Genomic DNA, 15,382 nt, shown 5'->3' with positions numbered 1-15,382 from the left:
CTAAATCTTATAGTAATGTCCCAGTAATCATTAGGAACATTGAGCCACAGTTCACCATTTTCTATTAAAAAAAGAAGAAAAACAATTGAAAAGAAGAACTTGAGACACACTTTAACACATTTTCTTGCAAGGAATGTAGTAAAGGAGAAATCTAGTCATGTGAGCTCTTTGAAAATAACTCTCCCAATGATTCCCTCTCCAGTAAAAGTAATCCTTGTCCAATTACAGCCATGCTTAGCTTAATGACACAGAAACATTCTGAGAAATGTGTCCTTAGAAGATTCCATTGTTATGTGATCATTACAGAGTGCACTTACACAACCTGGTTGATAAAGCTTACTGCACACCGTGGCTATGTGGCATAGCCTATACTCCTAGGCTACAAGTCTGAACAGCACATTACTGTACAAAACAACATGAGATTAAATGAAGCCCAAGAGAAAGATGATGCAACGAAGAGACACGGTAATGCAGATGTATGAGACTGCTGTCAGCATAACAGCATACTCTTTTACAGCAAAATTTTTTTTAATAAGCAGAAAGAGTACCACTAAAATAACAATAAAAAGTGTACTATACTAAATACATAAACCAATAACATAGTTGTTAATTATGATTATCAAGTGTTCTACACTGTGCTGTGATATTGTATGTGCTATGCTTTCTGTACAACTGGCTTGTTTATACCAGCATCACCACAAACACAAGAGTAATGTGTTATATATAACTTTACTTCAGTTATGACATCATTAGGCAACAGAAAATTTTCAGCTTCATTGATTTCTTATGGGACCACCATCATATATACGGTTTGTTGTTTACTGAAACATAGTTATTCAAAGTGTGACTGTATAAGGTTCTCCAATTGAAAGTACACTTGAGAAACTTACATAGCTGATTATAAAGAGTCCTGCTAATGATGGTCAGTGTTTTCAAACAACATGAAACCTGGGGTAATATGTAAATGGAAACTGCTTTACTCATTTCCCCGAGTAATTGTCCTAAGTGCCAAGTATATGGGTACACAGGGAAACTATATATATACCTTCACCAATATAGTGCAAGCAGAAAACCCAGATCTTGTTCCTTGTTTCAGTAACATCAAACCTTATTAAAAAAATGTAACATTCAGAGGAACATTCCTGCTATCTACTGTCACTTCCCTGGATTTTATCTGATTATAATGGCTACATGATTCCCACATTAATTTCAAGAAAATAATATTCAAAAGATTGAGAGGAAAGAGAGATAGTGTTTCTTCTCAATTTTTGAAAAGATGATTTTGGAGGAAAGTAAAACTTTAAAAAAATTCAGATTATAGAAAAGGATTTTATAGAGACTCATTTTTCTCATTAGTGTTTCTGCACTGACTGTCAAGGTGGTGGGGGCCACACCGTGATCACACACTGGGATTTGGTCGGTGATCTGACTGTCTCTCCTGGGGCCTTCAGGGTATCTCTGCCTCTGCCGCCTCTCAGTCAGCTCTCGTGTTTGCTCCTGCTCTCATTCTCATTCTCCCTCTCCCCGATCCTCCCATCCCACACACGTCTCTTATGACTCATATTAAGTGCTATGCAGAATTTTTTGATAACTTTATTTAATGGAAAAACAATTTAAATATAGCTTCTGAAAGAAAACAGTTTGATCAGAAAAATAAAGGGGTTAAATATTTAGACACGTTCACAATTGAACACTCACTGACTTTACTAGCTCATAAGAATCCAAGAAAAATAAAAGGAAGGAAGAAAGAAGGAAAGAAGGATGAAAGAAGAAAGGAAGGAGGGAGGGAAGGGAGGAAGGTGGGAAGGAAGGAAAGAAGGAAGGTAAAGGTAGGGGAAAAGAAGGAGGAGAAAGAGAAGGGTGAAAAGGAGAGTAAGGGAGAGGGAGTTGAGGAGGGAAGGAAGAATAGCCTTTCAAATCACAGTAGATGTGTTTGTGGAAGACTAACTGAATAAACTGATTCTGATGAGTCCAAGTGGCATTTTAGATTCTATGACATAAGACATTTTAAAAATTGGTAAAGCAGTAATTTGAAGACAAAGTTAACATTGCCTCATTCCACTTAGATATTTATTTGTTAAAATTCTGAGAAATTTTATTCAATTGGCAGAAACTCAACACATTAAACTATCCATTAAGTCTCAAGAGAAGAAATGAGAATAAAATTCTAACTGCTTTTTTTTTTTCACTGCTTTTGGTGCCTTAATTGGAAAATACATCACTCTACTCTGATTCATAGACTGTTTTCTGGCTGCCTTTACAGAACTGAATTTAAATTAGGCTTCACTATGCAGCACTTTGCTACAGGTGTTCTGGAAAAAAAGTATCTTTCTGGTTTAAATGTTAACTCCAAAATACAAAAGCCCCAGGTTTGCTTTCATATGTCATGGTAAAAATCAGCTAGAAACAGTTTTATCTGTCCTTGAAGAAAAAAATGTTTTAAAATTGGCTCTAAAGTTTTGTCTTCCAGATGGGCAGCCTTAAGCAGGCCCTGCTGAGATGGCATATTACAGGCCTAAATATGCCTTCAGTCTACATATGAATTCCCCAGGTTGACAATAAATATTTAAAGAGTTGCTGGTGTGTCACAAAAACAAAACTGCGCCTTGTGTCTATGTAGGATGGTTTATAAATAAATATGTTTTCCACTTTTTTCTTTGTCTAGTCATTTTTATTTAAAGGGGCTGAACCAGCTGCATTTTCCAGGGCTCACCGGTACGTTCAGCCACATGGCTGAGGCTACAAATATTTGCTACTTGGAACCATGCATATGGTTCTATGGATGCTACCGATATACACATCGTTTCCAGTAGAAACTATGGTTTTCCCTCAGAAACACTGAAGATAGCAGCAGTAAGACTTGAGCAGCAGTAAGATTATAACTACATTGGTTTATTCTCATGCAAATATTACTCTAGGCACTGCTGAGTACTGGGACTACAAAAATGGTAATAGCAATCATGATAATAATATTGATATCAACTGTCATTCATTAAACAATTACTGTGTGGCAGGCATAGCATTTTATTTCCTTCAATCCTTTCCAAAATTCTTTGAGGTGGATATAATCCCACTTTCATATATATTTTAAAAATCTTAAGCCCAAAGGCAATGTTTTTGTTATCATGGCTAAACTATAAAACTGAGATATTGTCCTCAGCCCTGGCTGGTGTGATTGAGTGGCTTGAGCACTGGCCCTCAAACTAAAGGGTCACTGGTTTGATTCCCACTTGGCGCACAAGCCTGAGGTGTGGGCCAGATTCCCTGGTGTGGTGTGGGCAAGAGGCAACCACACATTCATGTTTCTCTTCCTCTCTTTCTCCCTCCGTTCCTCTCTTTCTAAAAATAAGTTTTACAAAAAGATATAGTCTTCAAATTTGGGTTTATTATGTTTTTCTATTCAAGTAAGTTGCTTAGACTGGCAATAAGCAAGGCCACCTGCATCTAAGATGAATTAACATGTATATTGGATGGTAACTAACTGACCCAGAGGCCCTGTCCTGCGTGGGAATGACAACTCCCAGGTGTAAAAAATAGGAGAAGGCAGACGATAGAGGGCAAGGGTGCTTCAGCTTTAAGTGTATAAGGAAAGATACAGAGTAATATGGTCCAAGTTCTCCATTGGATATTGTTTGATTTCCAGAATTACCAAGCCAGTACAGACTTCCTGTACTGAAGATATTTAGAACAACAATGGGAAGATTTGCTGGGTTTTATTGATTGCTAACTCTGAATTAGGAACTGTACTAAGTGGTTACATGCCTTAGATGGTTCAATCCTTGCCCTGAGGTAAATATGGTTGCTCCCATTGTTTATTGTGGGTTGATGAGGTAAAGTGGCTTCCTTAAGTTCACATAGTTCTTAAACCAAAAACTAGGATTTGAACCCAGTCCATGATCTTCCCACCTACTTCTCTGCCTCTAACATTGCTACATACACAATATAAGAAAAGAGGTAATGGGCTCAAAAATGTATTCTATTTTTTAAACTGAAGTATAATGAACATATATTAGTTTCAGTTGTACAGCATGATGATTTGATATTTGTATATATTATAAAATGATCATCACAATAAATCTAGTTAACATCTGCCCCCATTGTTACAGATTTTTTATGACAATGTTTAAGATTTACTCTCTTAGTAACTTTCAGATATGCAGTTTTTTAAATATTCCACATATACGTGATGTCACATAGTATTTGAGCATTTGTTTTTCTCTGTCTGACTTATTTCACTTAACAGAGTATCCTTAAGATCCATCCATATTGTCTCAAATGTCAAGATGTCCTTTTTCATAGTTGAAAAGTCATTATATATATGTATATATGTATATATACACACACACACACATAATCCTATTCAGATATATATATATATATATATATATATATATATATATATCACATTTTCTTTATTCATCCCTTTATTGATGAACACTTAAGTTGTTTTCACACCTTGACTATTGTAAGTGCATTGGGGTTGCATATATTTTTGAGTTAGTGTTTTAGATTTCTTTGGATAAATACTCAGAAGCGGAATTGCTAGATCATATGGCAATTAATTTTTAATGTTTTGAGAAATCTTCATACTGTTTTCCATAGTTCCTATAATTTACATTCCTACCAACAGCTCACCAGGGTTCACTTTTTTCCATATCCTTGCCAACATTTGTCATTTATTGACTTTTTGATAGATACTAGCCATTTTAACAGGTGTGAGTATTACTGAACTAAAGTCTGTGTGTCTTATGCTTTGAAAGGCCAAAACTCAACACATCAAGAGTTTGGAGTAAGGAAAGGTTTATTTATAGAGAAGGCACCAACAAAGAAAATGAGAGACCTAAATGTGCTTTAAATCCATCTTACTTGATCGACTTAAAACCCTTGATGGTCAAGGGTTTTTAAGGGGATAGGGGTAATATGTGTGCAGAATTCCTGGTGGGGCAAGTTTTAATTGGAGGACCTTGGAACTTGACCATTTACAGTAGGGTCATCAACACCAGTTCTTCCTGGAAAATAAACCTTTGGCTTCTGAAAGGGTTCTGGTGTTCAAGTTCAGATTATGTCCTGGTCCTTTGGTTCCGTGTGTGTGTGCGCGTGTGTGTGTGTTTGGAGGAGGTGTTGAGTCTTTGGTTTCAGGTACAGCTAGAAGTCAAAGTTCTCTCCTCTGCACAGGCTTGGGCTGCATGACTTGCAATTTCAGTCTGTTGTCTCTGAAAAGCAACTCAGTTTCTTACTAAGTAGAATAGGATCATTTGACCTGGTTCTGTGGTTACATGAGGTGATATCTCATTGTATTTTTGATTTGCATTTCCCTGATGATTAGTAATGTTGAACACCTTTTCATGTATTTTTTGGCATATGCATGTCTTCTTTGGAAAATATCTAATCAGACCATCTGTCCCCTTTTAAAAATAGACTGTTTGTTATTTTGCTATTGGGTTATATGAGGTTTTTTTAAAAAAATGTTTTAGATATTAAGCCCCTACCAGATATGATTTGCAAATACATGTTTCCACTCAGTAGGTTGTCTTTCATTTTGTTGATTGTTTCCTTTGCTGTGCAGGAAGCAAAATAAGACCTGTTTATTTTGCTTTTTTGGTCTTTGCTTTTGCTCTCAAGCTCCCTCAAAATAATCACCAAGATCCATGTCAAGGAGCTTAATGCCTATGTTTCCTTTGAGGAGTTTTATGGTTTCAGGTCTTACATTTAAATGTTTAATCCATATTGAATTAATTTTTGTGTGTGGTATAAAACAGTGGTCCAGTTTCATTGCTTTTTGTGTGGTTGTCCAGTTTTCCCAAAATCACTTATTGAAGAGACTACTTTCCCCCCATTATATATTATTGGTTCCTTTGTCATAACTTAACTGACCATATAGGCATGGGTTTATTTCTGAACTCTGTATTCTGTTCCATTTATCTCCCCCTCTGTATATATTTATTGTTGTTCTATTATAGTCTTCCCAATTTTCTCCTGTTGCTCTCCCCTGCCCTAAAGTCAATCTCTACCCACTGTTTTATTATAATCTTGTAATATAATTGGAAGTCAGAAAGTGTGATGCTTCCTACCCTACTTCTAATTTAATTTTTATGTCCCTGCTACAACATCTCATTTCAGATAGGGATCGAGTGTAAAAAAATGTGCTTACCTAATTGTAATAACAAATAATATTTATTGAGCACTTACTATATGATGGGCGTTCAGGTGTTTTATCCCTTCTAACAAAAAACCCATAACATGGGTATTTTTTCTCATTTTACAGATAGAAAACTAACATATTCAATAATTTATTCTACAAATGTATTAATTATCTATTGCAGTGAAGCAAATTACCAAAATGCATCTTAAAACAGCACATATTTATTATTTCAGTTTCAAGAATCTGGACATATCTAGATCCTTTTCTTTTCAGTCTCAGAAGGCTGAAATCAAGGTGTTAGCCATGGCCAGGATCTCACCCAAAGGCTCAGTTGGGGAAAAATTCACTGCTGGCTCTCATAAATGTTGGCAGTGTCTAGACCTTGTGGGCTGTTGGGCTGAGGGCTTCAGTTGCCTTCTGGATATTGGCAAGAGCTGCTCCCAGTATATTGCCACGTGCCTTCTCCATGTGGCCTCATCATAGCCAGCAAAAGAGAGCCTGCTGGCAAGACAAAGGTTGCTCTCTTATGAAAACTAATCACAGAAATGACATTCCATTACTTTTCCTGTATTGTATTGGTTATAAGCAAGTTGCTAGGTTAGCTCTTACTCAAGAAGAGAGGAATACACACAAATATAAATATCAGGCAGAGATAATTGAAAGAAACATAGAACCTACTTGATGCGTGGGTCACCGGCCAACAGTGATCACGGAACGCTGTGGATGGCTCGATGAAAATCACGCAAGAAAAAACATGCACAGAGACAGACCAGTTCCTGTGGAGAAGTAGGGATGGAATGGCCACCCCCTCTAGTGGGGAGCATGCTGATTTACTGTCCAAACCTGCTTTTATTGGGCTCGTTTTGCATAATAATTCAGGTAAAGTACAGTACTCATTAGGGGGAAGTAAGGAACAATAGATAACAAGGAACTCTGCCAGTCTATTTTGAGTTGGGGTCAAAGAGCTGTAAGCCTTTAAGGAACAAACTAACTTCCTCCTTGGACCCTTCTCATTCAACTGAGAGCATTCTAAACAAAGAAGGTTTCACAGGAATTTACATGTTCTTTCTTAGGCCTGATCACCCGGGGAATCCGCCCTTTTCAGCACAGAGCTGCACCACCCTGTCATTGTTTCAGGCTTAGGTGGAGCAAGGGAACTAAGGCAACCAAGAGATAAGGACATTTTCCAGACGATGAGAACTCAGGCTATGTCAAAACCGAGGAGAGAGGGTCCATCACCCCCTTTTGCTGCAGCCCCCAAAGTCCTTCTTTTGGAGGGCCTCCCAAGTGATCGTGCCTGTCGTAGGTCGTTCTCCCCTTGGGGAATTTTACCCGTCTTTGGCTAACCGACCAAGCTTTGGGGCTCAGTTATGAATGAAGCAGCGGAAGCAGCACTCCTGCCAGGGAGATAAGCTTTTGTCTCCTTGCTGGCTTATGGTTCCAAGGGCATTCCCTTAGCCTTAGCCTAGGCAGGGGTTTCAGCTTCTGATACCAGTCAGGGTGGTTCCCAACACCTACTTACCACAACAAATATTTTTGAGTACCCACCAAAAATATTTGTTAATTTCATTCTTGTGTTCATGAAACTCATATTCTACAGGGGCTTAAAGTAAAGTAAATATCTTAAGATAAAAAACTTAAAAAACAAGGGAAAACCTACCATGATTTCAAATATGTTATGTTTGAGGGAATGGAATGTTTTCTGGCTTTCAAAAATAATATAAAATTATTTATTTGCAATTAACAATATATTTTACTTTTCAAAGAGACAAAATATTCGAGTATGGTGGTGAGAAATAGAGACTGTTTGAGGGTGATGCCGCTACAAACCTTCTCTTATTAAAAGTTTTTTTTTTTAATTAGTGCAAAGGAAGTCATACTTATCAATGCTTTTGTGGTCATTTTTACTATCAATGAAACATCAGTAAGTTTGTCAAATTGATTTTTTGTGGAGTTTTTAGGTCACTTTAGATATTATTCAAATGCAAAAAGAAGGAAAATGCATAATCATCAAGTTTGATCAACCGAGTATACATTTTGAAGAAGAGTGCCTTCTCTTCTATTTGTTTCACAGATATTTCACATTCATGAAAAAAAAATAGCAAATAAAAATCTCTGCCTTTGAATAACCATGAAAGCATTTCATTATGGCTCTCTACCTTTTTTTCTATGCTTATATACACATAAACACACACAATGGTATTTACTTGCTTGCTGTCATCCCTGAATTCTCTTTCTTATACACCCACTACTTCCTTCCACATTCACTGCTGCTACTCTAGCTCATTTCTCCTGACTGGTGTCCTTAATTCCACCCTTCTCCTTATTACCCGATGTCTACACAGCAGCCATCCTTTTAAATGTATGCCAATTTATGTAGCTTCTTTGGGCTCAGCACCTTCCACTGGTTTGCCACCCTCCTCAGTATAGTCAAAATCCTTACATCTTGCCCTAGAAGGCCTTTATGACCTATAACACTCGCCTTTCCCTATTGCTCACTTCTACACAGGATGGCCTCCTTGCTATTCTTTGAATACACCACCACATGCTTTCCTGCATACCTTCTACTTTCTCTTTTATCTGCTGAACCAAAATATCCATCCTTGAATATTATCATTGCTAACTTCTTGTTCCTTTCAGATTTCTGCTCAAAGTTTACCTTATCAGAAAGACTTTTTTTTTAAAACCACCTCTCTCTTTATTATTCTCTATAACACTTACCTGATTTTATCTTAGTGAACTTACTATTTATTTACTGAATTACGGCTTGTAATCCCCACTAGAATGTAAATTCCATGAACAAGAGCAGAGACTGGAATTTTTAGTTCACTGCTACATTTCTAGTGCGGAGAAGAACTCCTGGCATGCAGTAAGTGCTTCTTGAGTTTTGTTGAGTGAATAATTAAATAACTGAATTAAAAAGAGTAACAGTAGTAATAATAAGAAACTTGCTTTTTAATTTAACAATATTTCATAAAATTGGTTCAATATCAATAAATATAAAACTATATCATCAGAGTATTCTATTGTATCATAGTATATTTAACCCAACTCTAATTTTTTAAGGTTTTATTTATTTTTTTTTAAAGAGAAGGAAGGAAGGGAAGGGAGGGAGAAAGAGAGGGAGAGAAACATCAATGTGTGGTTGTCTCTCATGTGTCCCTTACTGGGGACCTGGCCTGCAACACAGGCATGTACCCTGATTGGGAATCTAACCAGTGACCCTTTGCTTCTCAGGCCTGTGCTCAATCCACTGAGTTATAGCATCCAGGGCTAACTTTGAATCTTTGTTTTCTTTCTCCAAATTTTTCATATTATAGATAATATTGTAGCAAAAATATTGTACATAAATGTCACACACACATATATATTTAGCATATTTTTTAAAAGTGAAATTGTTAATTCAGAGATTATGCTAACTCAAATAGAATAATATATACTATCAAAATATCTACTGGAAAGATGGCACCAGCTTAGGTTCCTTTTAGTGGAATATGAAAGTATTAGTTTTCTCACAGCCTTGTTTTGACCTAATATTACCAGGCTTTTAAAACTTTTTCAAACTGAGAAGTAAAATGTGGTGTTTTTCTTTAAATATTTCATTTCTTCAATTACCTCAAATATATAATATATTCATCAATTTTAACATACTATATATTTTATGCAAGCATTTTATATATTTGCTTAGTGTTGTCTTTTAAATTATTTACCATATGTATTGCGAAGCATACTTGTTTGTCATTTACTGAATATTTTATGGTAATTTTCATTTCAATTAAAATAATTTTATTTTGTGTATTAAAATTTATATTTCTATCAATAAGAAGTTCATTTTAAAATGCTTAAATTTAAACTCACAATTGGAATCACATGTGTTCTACAGTGCTTTGGGACTCAAGTTCAAGACTCCTTGAAACATTTTCTGTTAGTAGGTTTTCTGCTATAACCATCTTGAGAGCTTTGTTGACATTTCTTAATATTTTCCATTCTTAATCATTAAGACTACAAAAACAATTTAAAATGTCAAGTTGAAACTTCAGGACTAAATAGAATAAAATTGATCTAATTATAAGTATACTAACACATAATACTAACTTGGTGCACTTACTTTTTTTCCTGGAGGATTGGTTAGTCTGCCTACCCCTTTACACTTCTGCTCTTTAGATTCCCACTTTGCTAGTTAGATTAATGCTGTTATATAATATTATGATTTTAAAGGCTTTAGGGATCACTTATCTCCTGCATTCTCAAATGACATTAACAATTTATGTAAGTTGAGTGTCTTAGTCAAGATTGATCTGAGGCAAAATTAAAAACTAGATCTTTTGATTTCTACACTACATTATGCTTCTCCATGGATCATCATAGAGCTATCTGCCAATTTTAATTTCACCTAACTTTTTGATTTCTGGGGGAAAAACCCAACATGAGAGTAAAATTGTACATGGTGATTATAAGCACAATTCTAAAAGGTACCTGTTCTTTTGTTCGTCAGAGGCCAGAATAGGGCTTCTCAGTTGCTCTATCTCCACTCCCAGGAATCCCGATTTAGACAACAGTACTCAGGGAGAGTATTACTGCACTGGAAAGAAACAGAAACCGAATTCTCATTTTCAGGAAATTATTCATTAAAAAATAGGAGTATTATAAGATAATTCAAATTTCTAAAACCCTGTGAACTGCACTAGGAATCAGTATTATCCAGGTGATTCAAGATGTGCCAGAGAAAGCGGGGGGCAGAATGTAGCTGATGAGGATGAAAGAAAGCCTGAGTTAGGTGCAAAAGCAGGGCCAGAAGCACATCAGACTGGTCAGAATTGGCAGTGGAGTCAAAGACCAGACAGTCAAGCTAAACAGGAATTTCATAAGAAAGCACTGTGATCACTTGGACTGGCCCTCTGGCCCTCATTGTGTTTTTCTCCACATAATCAGGGGCTGGGTGACTGGGGAAGATGCTTGCTTCCTGGTGCCCCACTTGTTTCGTTTAGAATCAACCCTACTATTCTCAGTCTAGTTACTCAGATACCAGTGAGCTAATTCTGCCCTTATATCATGGCTATTACATGAGCTTTGGGGTTAAAAAAATACTCAGATTCAAGCCTCATATTCACTATTATTAAATATGGGCAATTCGGTTAAACCCTTTGTGTGTGTGTACATATATATGTGTGGGTGTGTATATATATATATATACATACACACATATATGCATATATATGGACTATGACTCTTCCTATCATACTCTAATTTACTGAACTTTTGGATTGTTTTAAAATCTTTTAGTTCATACTCAGTGACCAGATTTCTTTTTTACTTTAAAGATGTAAGTTTTAAAAAGTGACATAAAGGCAATAAAGAGATAAATCCTGTTTCTCGCTCAGTGTTTACTTTGGTGCATTGAATGAAAACAAATAAGGTAAGACATTAGTTCTAAATAGAAAGTGAAGCTGGCATCTAAAAAAAAAAAAAAAACCCTCACAACTCCTAACAAGTTAGAAGTCTCAAGAAAAATAAGTAAATGACAATGCAGTACTGCAGGCATGTACATAACTCTCTTTTAATGTCTGGTTATAATTTCTCTAATTTGTACAAGTGACCAGCATTTCCCTGGGGTTTGAAACATACAGAGACTAATAACAGATTTGCATTCTTGTATTTTAAAATAAATTCCCATTGCAAATACAAGAGAGTTAAGTAGATGTCTAAAATTTGGATAACAGAATTTACAAACTCTCAAAAAAATAATTTATTAAAGGCAGACAGTATAAAGAGAAATGTAATAAAATAAACTGATCTTATTGTACAAAATTTTCTATTTGTAGTTGCTTAGTATAACATTTTTAAAAATCTTTAATTCAGATATCAGATTTATCAGTCTTATTTCCTAATCTATTTTATTTTATATTTTCTTTTTGCTTCTTTTTCAAAAGAATTATTGGCACTATTTTTTATTGTTAACACTTCCTAATATATTTTATTCAGGTGTTATTATGAAAATTCTCTTATCATTAAAAAGTTTGTCTTCTCAGGTTTTGCCTACACAGCAAGTTTAAACATTTCTTTTAAAAATAAAATAAAGTATAGTAAAATGATTAACAATATTGCCCTGGCTAGTGTGGCTCAGGTGGTTGGAGCATCATCCCGTAAGCCAAAAATTGGCAGGTTCCCATTTCCTGGTTGGGGTGCCTATGAGAGTCAGCCAATAGTGTTTCTCTCTCATGTTGATGTTTCTCTCTCTCTCTCCCTCCCTCTCTTTCTGAAAGAAATGAAAAAAATTATCCTTGAATGAGGATAAAAAATATATCTTGTATGTTTATCTTTTTATTTATTTCTATGGGCTAGTATTCTGATTAATGGTATATTTCATATTCATGTATAATTTCTCTTTCTTACTCTCTCACTGACTCACACCCACACAGTAAACCATGAAATATCTGCAATTTGGGTTTAAACCTTCAAATTGTATTAATGTTTCTCTTGGCTCAAAAGGGTTTACTCAAAATTCTAAAAGAAATCTTTTTTTAGGGTTAACATAATTGTAAAGATAGAGGCTATTGCTACATGGCAATGCATTCATTTCCTTTTCAGTATTAGTCAAAAACATTTTACTTAAAAAATAGAGTCATAGGAAATCAGAAGTTCAACTTCACAATTACTTAAATTTAACAAAATGGATTTTCTCACACATTGCTTGAAAAGGTAAATGCAAAATAGGACCAACTTTCTGGAAGGCAATTTGAAAGTCTCCACCAGTGTCCTTAAATTTTCATAAATCTGTTAAATTAATTCCATATCTAGGAATGTAGTTAGTTGGAGAAAATCAGGGATGTGTACATATATTTCTAGAAAACATAGTAAACATAATATCTTACTATAACAAATTGGCATGTCTAAAATATCTAATACTGTGAAATTAAATAATCATTAGATTTGGCTATATTATACAATAACAGCATTTAACTATTTTAAAATTAATATGTAGGGATATGAAAATATGCTTATGACATAAAGTTAAGTGAAAAAAGAATAAACATAAACCAAATTTTGGAAAGATATATGCCAAAATTGTCCCTGTAACTATTAATAAGATAGGATTAAAGGAAAATTTATATTCTATTTTATATATTTGTTTTCTACAATAAACATAAATGACATATATAATGATAATAAAATGATAAATGATACAACTACATATAAAATTCACACCTGTAAGTAGTCTGTTATGAGCAGCAGAACTTCATTGACAAATAGCTGCTGCATATTACACTATATGTAATATTACACTATGTCTAATATTCTTGAATAGCTCAAGCTCATGTATCCTTCACATTGCTACTCTACCATGCTTTAATTGTACTTATTTTGCTACTATCTGCTTAGTCACCCAAGATATAAATTTAAATTCATGGTGACCTGTTTCCCTTTCATTATTCAAAAATAATTATTTCCTAAGTCCAGTACATTATTTCTCCTAAATGGTTGTTGAATGTATCTTCTACTTAAATCAGCAGCACCTATAGAAAAAATTTCAATGTTCTAACCATGTTATAGAAAGTTTACAAATATCAGTACATGTTGAGCTTACTCTTTCAGAGAGTCCAAATCAGTCGTGTGTTTCACCACACACAGTTCTTTACCATTTCCTAAGCAAGAAATGCTGCTCCCTTTAAAACTCATATATAAAGGAGCAAACATGTCTCCTCTTCTCTGACTTTTCCTCTGACCATTCCTGGGACAGTTAACTGGGCCATTTTTATTGCTCCCCAAATGTTTCACACAATCTGCTTTTGAAGAACTCTGAATCCTATATTGTAATTATTTGCTTTGTATAAGTTCTCTTTACTGGATTGTGGTCTGCTCTTTGAAAAGACCATCCTTCAAATCTTACATTTGAATTTCCTTTCCTTTTCCCAATATTAACAGAGGGTAAAATATATGGCAGAAATTTAATTTGTTTTTAACTGTATAACACTATTTTGATTGTCACTCTGTGTTATGCTAAATTTAAAATAGAAATTTCTACCAATCCATTAATAAATATATCTATTTCACTTTAGTCCCTGCTTATGCCATACTTAGAATTAATGTTGATTCCATTTAATAATCAGAAAAGGAGCCCATCTTTAACTAAGGAGGGTACTTTGTATTATCAAGATATTTCTAACAACTTTGGTAAGTCTGTCTTTGCTGAAAATCTATGAGGATTTTGCCAGACTCTTTTAAGAAGTATTTAATTTTATTTAATCCCTTACTTAAAGATGAAGAAACTAAAGCCCAGAAAATTTAAATAACTTTGATAAGATCTTATAGCCAATGAGGATTTGATTTACCTACAACAGAATCCAATTTTGTACCATTAGAAAGCCAGTTCTCTAAAATAAATCAGTAGAAAACTTTGTCACAAATAATACACACTTATTTATGTGGGTATTGCATAGGTATATGGGTATTTTCTGAACTAAATCACAAAACTACTATGGAAGTAAGAAATAAATTTATAACAGATATTACAAAATTACTCTAGTATTTGTAGGAAATACTACTCAACTAAACAGTAAAGGTCTGAGATGGTACTGAATTTTCTTGTTTCCCTTGTGTAGCCACAATAGAAGAGATATTTGACAAGGAATCTCAAGATCCTTAGGGTTAATACCAAGAAATACAGGCTAGATGTTAATGTAATTAAGGGGATTAGATAATGCTTGTCTCATCACACTTAGAAGCTATTAATGGATTGCTCCCAATCTGTTGTCATTTTATTATTTCTTTGAATGAAGAATTAACATAGGTACTTATTACAATGCAGATAAGATTGTTGATGTGACAAAAATACACTGGAGAAATGAGCAGGGTGAAATGACATAGAGATTAGAAGATTGGGCTAATCTTTAAAAATTGCATTTAAAAAGAATTAATATAAATTTTTACCCTTGGTTCCAAAAATCCAAGTAGCTTATTAGGAAAAGATATAACTGAGAAACTGGAGAAAGTAAAAAAAAGGGAGATTTGTTGTTTTCTTTTAATTAGTAGTTTAAGGCAAATCAATAAATAATATGACTTCCTCAAACAAGTAAAACCAAGAGAGGGGAAAAATATTTCCTGCCTGAATTAAAATAGTTTTAAATGTATTATTTCCACTAATAAATGCAGAATCTTTCAGGTTTTAGCAGCTAGTAGGAAATAAAAGCTCTCTAGGTAGGGAAGGGCATGATAATACAGACCTATGAGATTACCAGTTCA

This window comes from Phyllostomus discolor, chromosome 1 (genome assembly GCF_004126475.2).
Source record: "Phyllostomus discolor isolate MPI-MPIP mPhyDis1 chromosome 1, mPhyDis1.pri.v3, whole genome shotgun sequence".
Lineage (NCBI taxonomy): Eukaryota > Metazoa > Chordata > Mammalia > Chiroptera > Phyllostomidae > Phyllostomus > Phyllostomus discolor.
Note: the sequence above shows the minus strand (reverse complement) of the source record.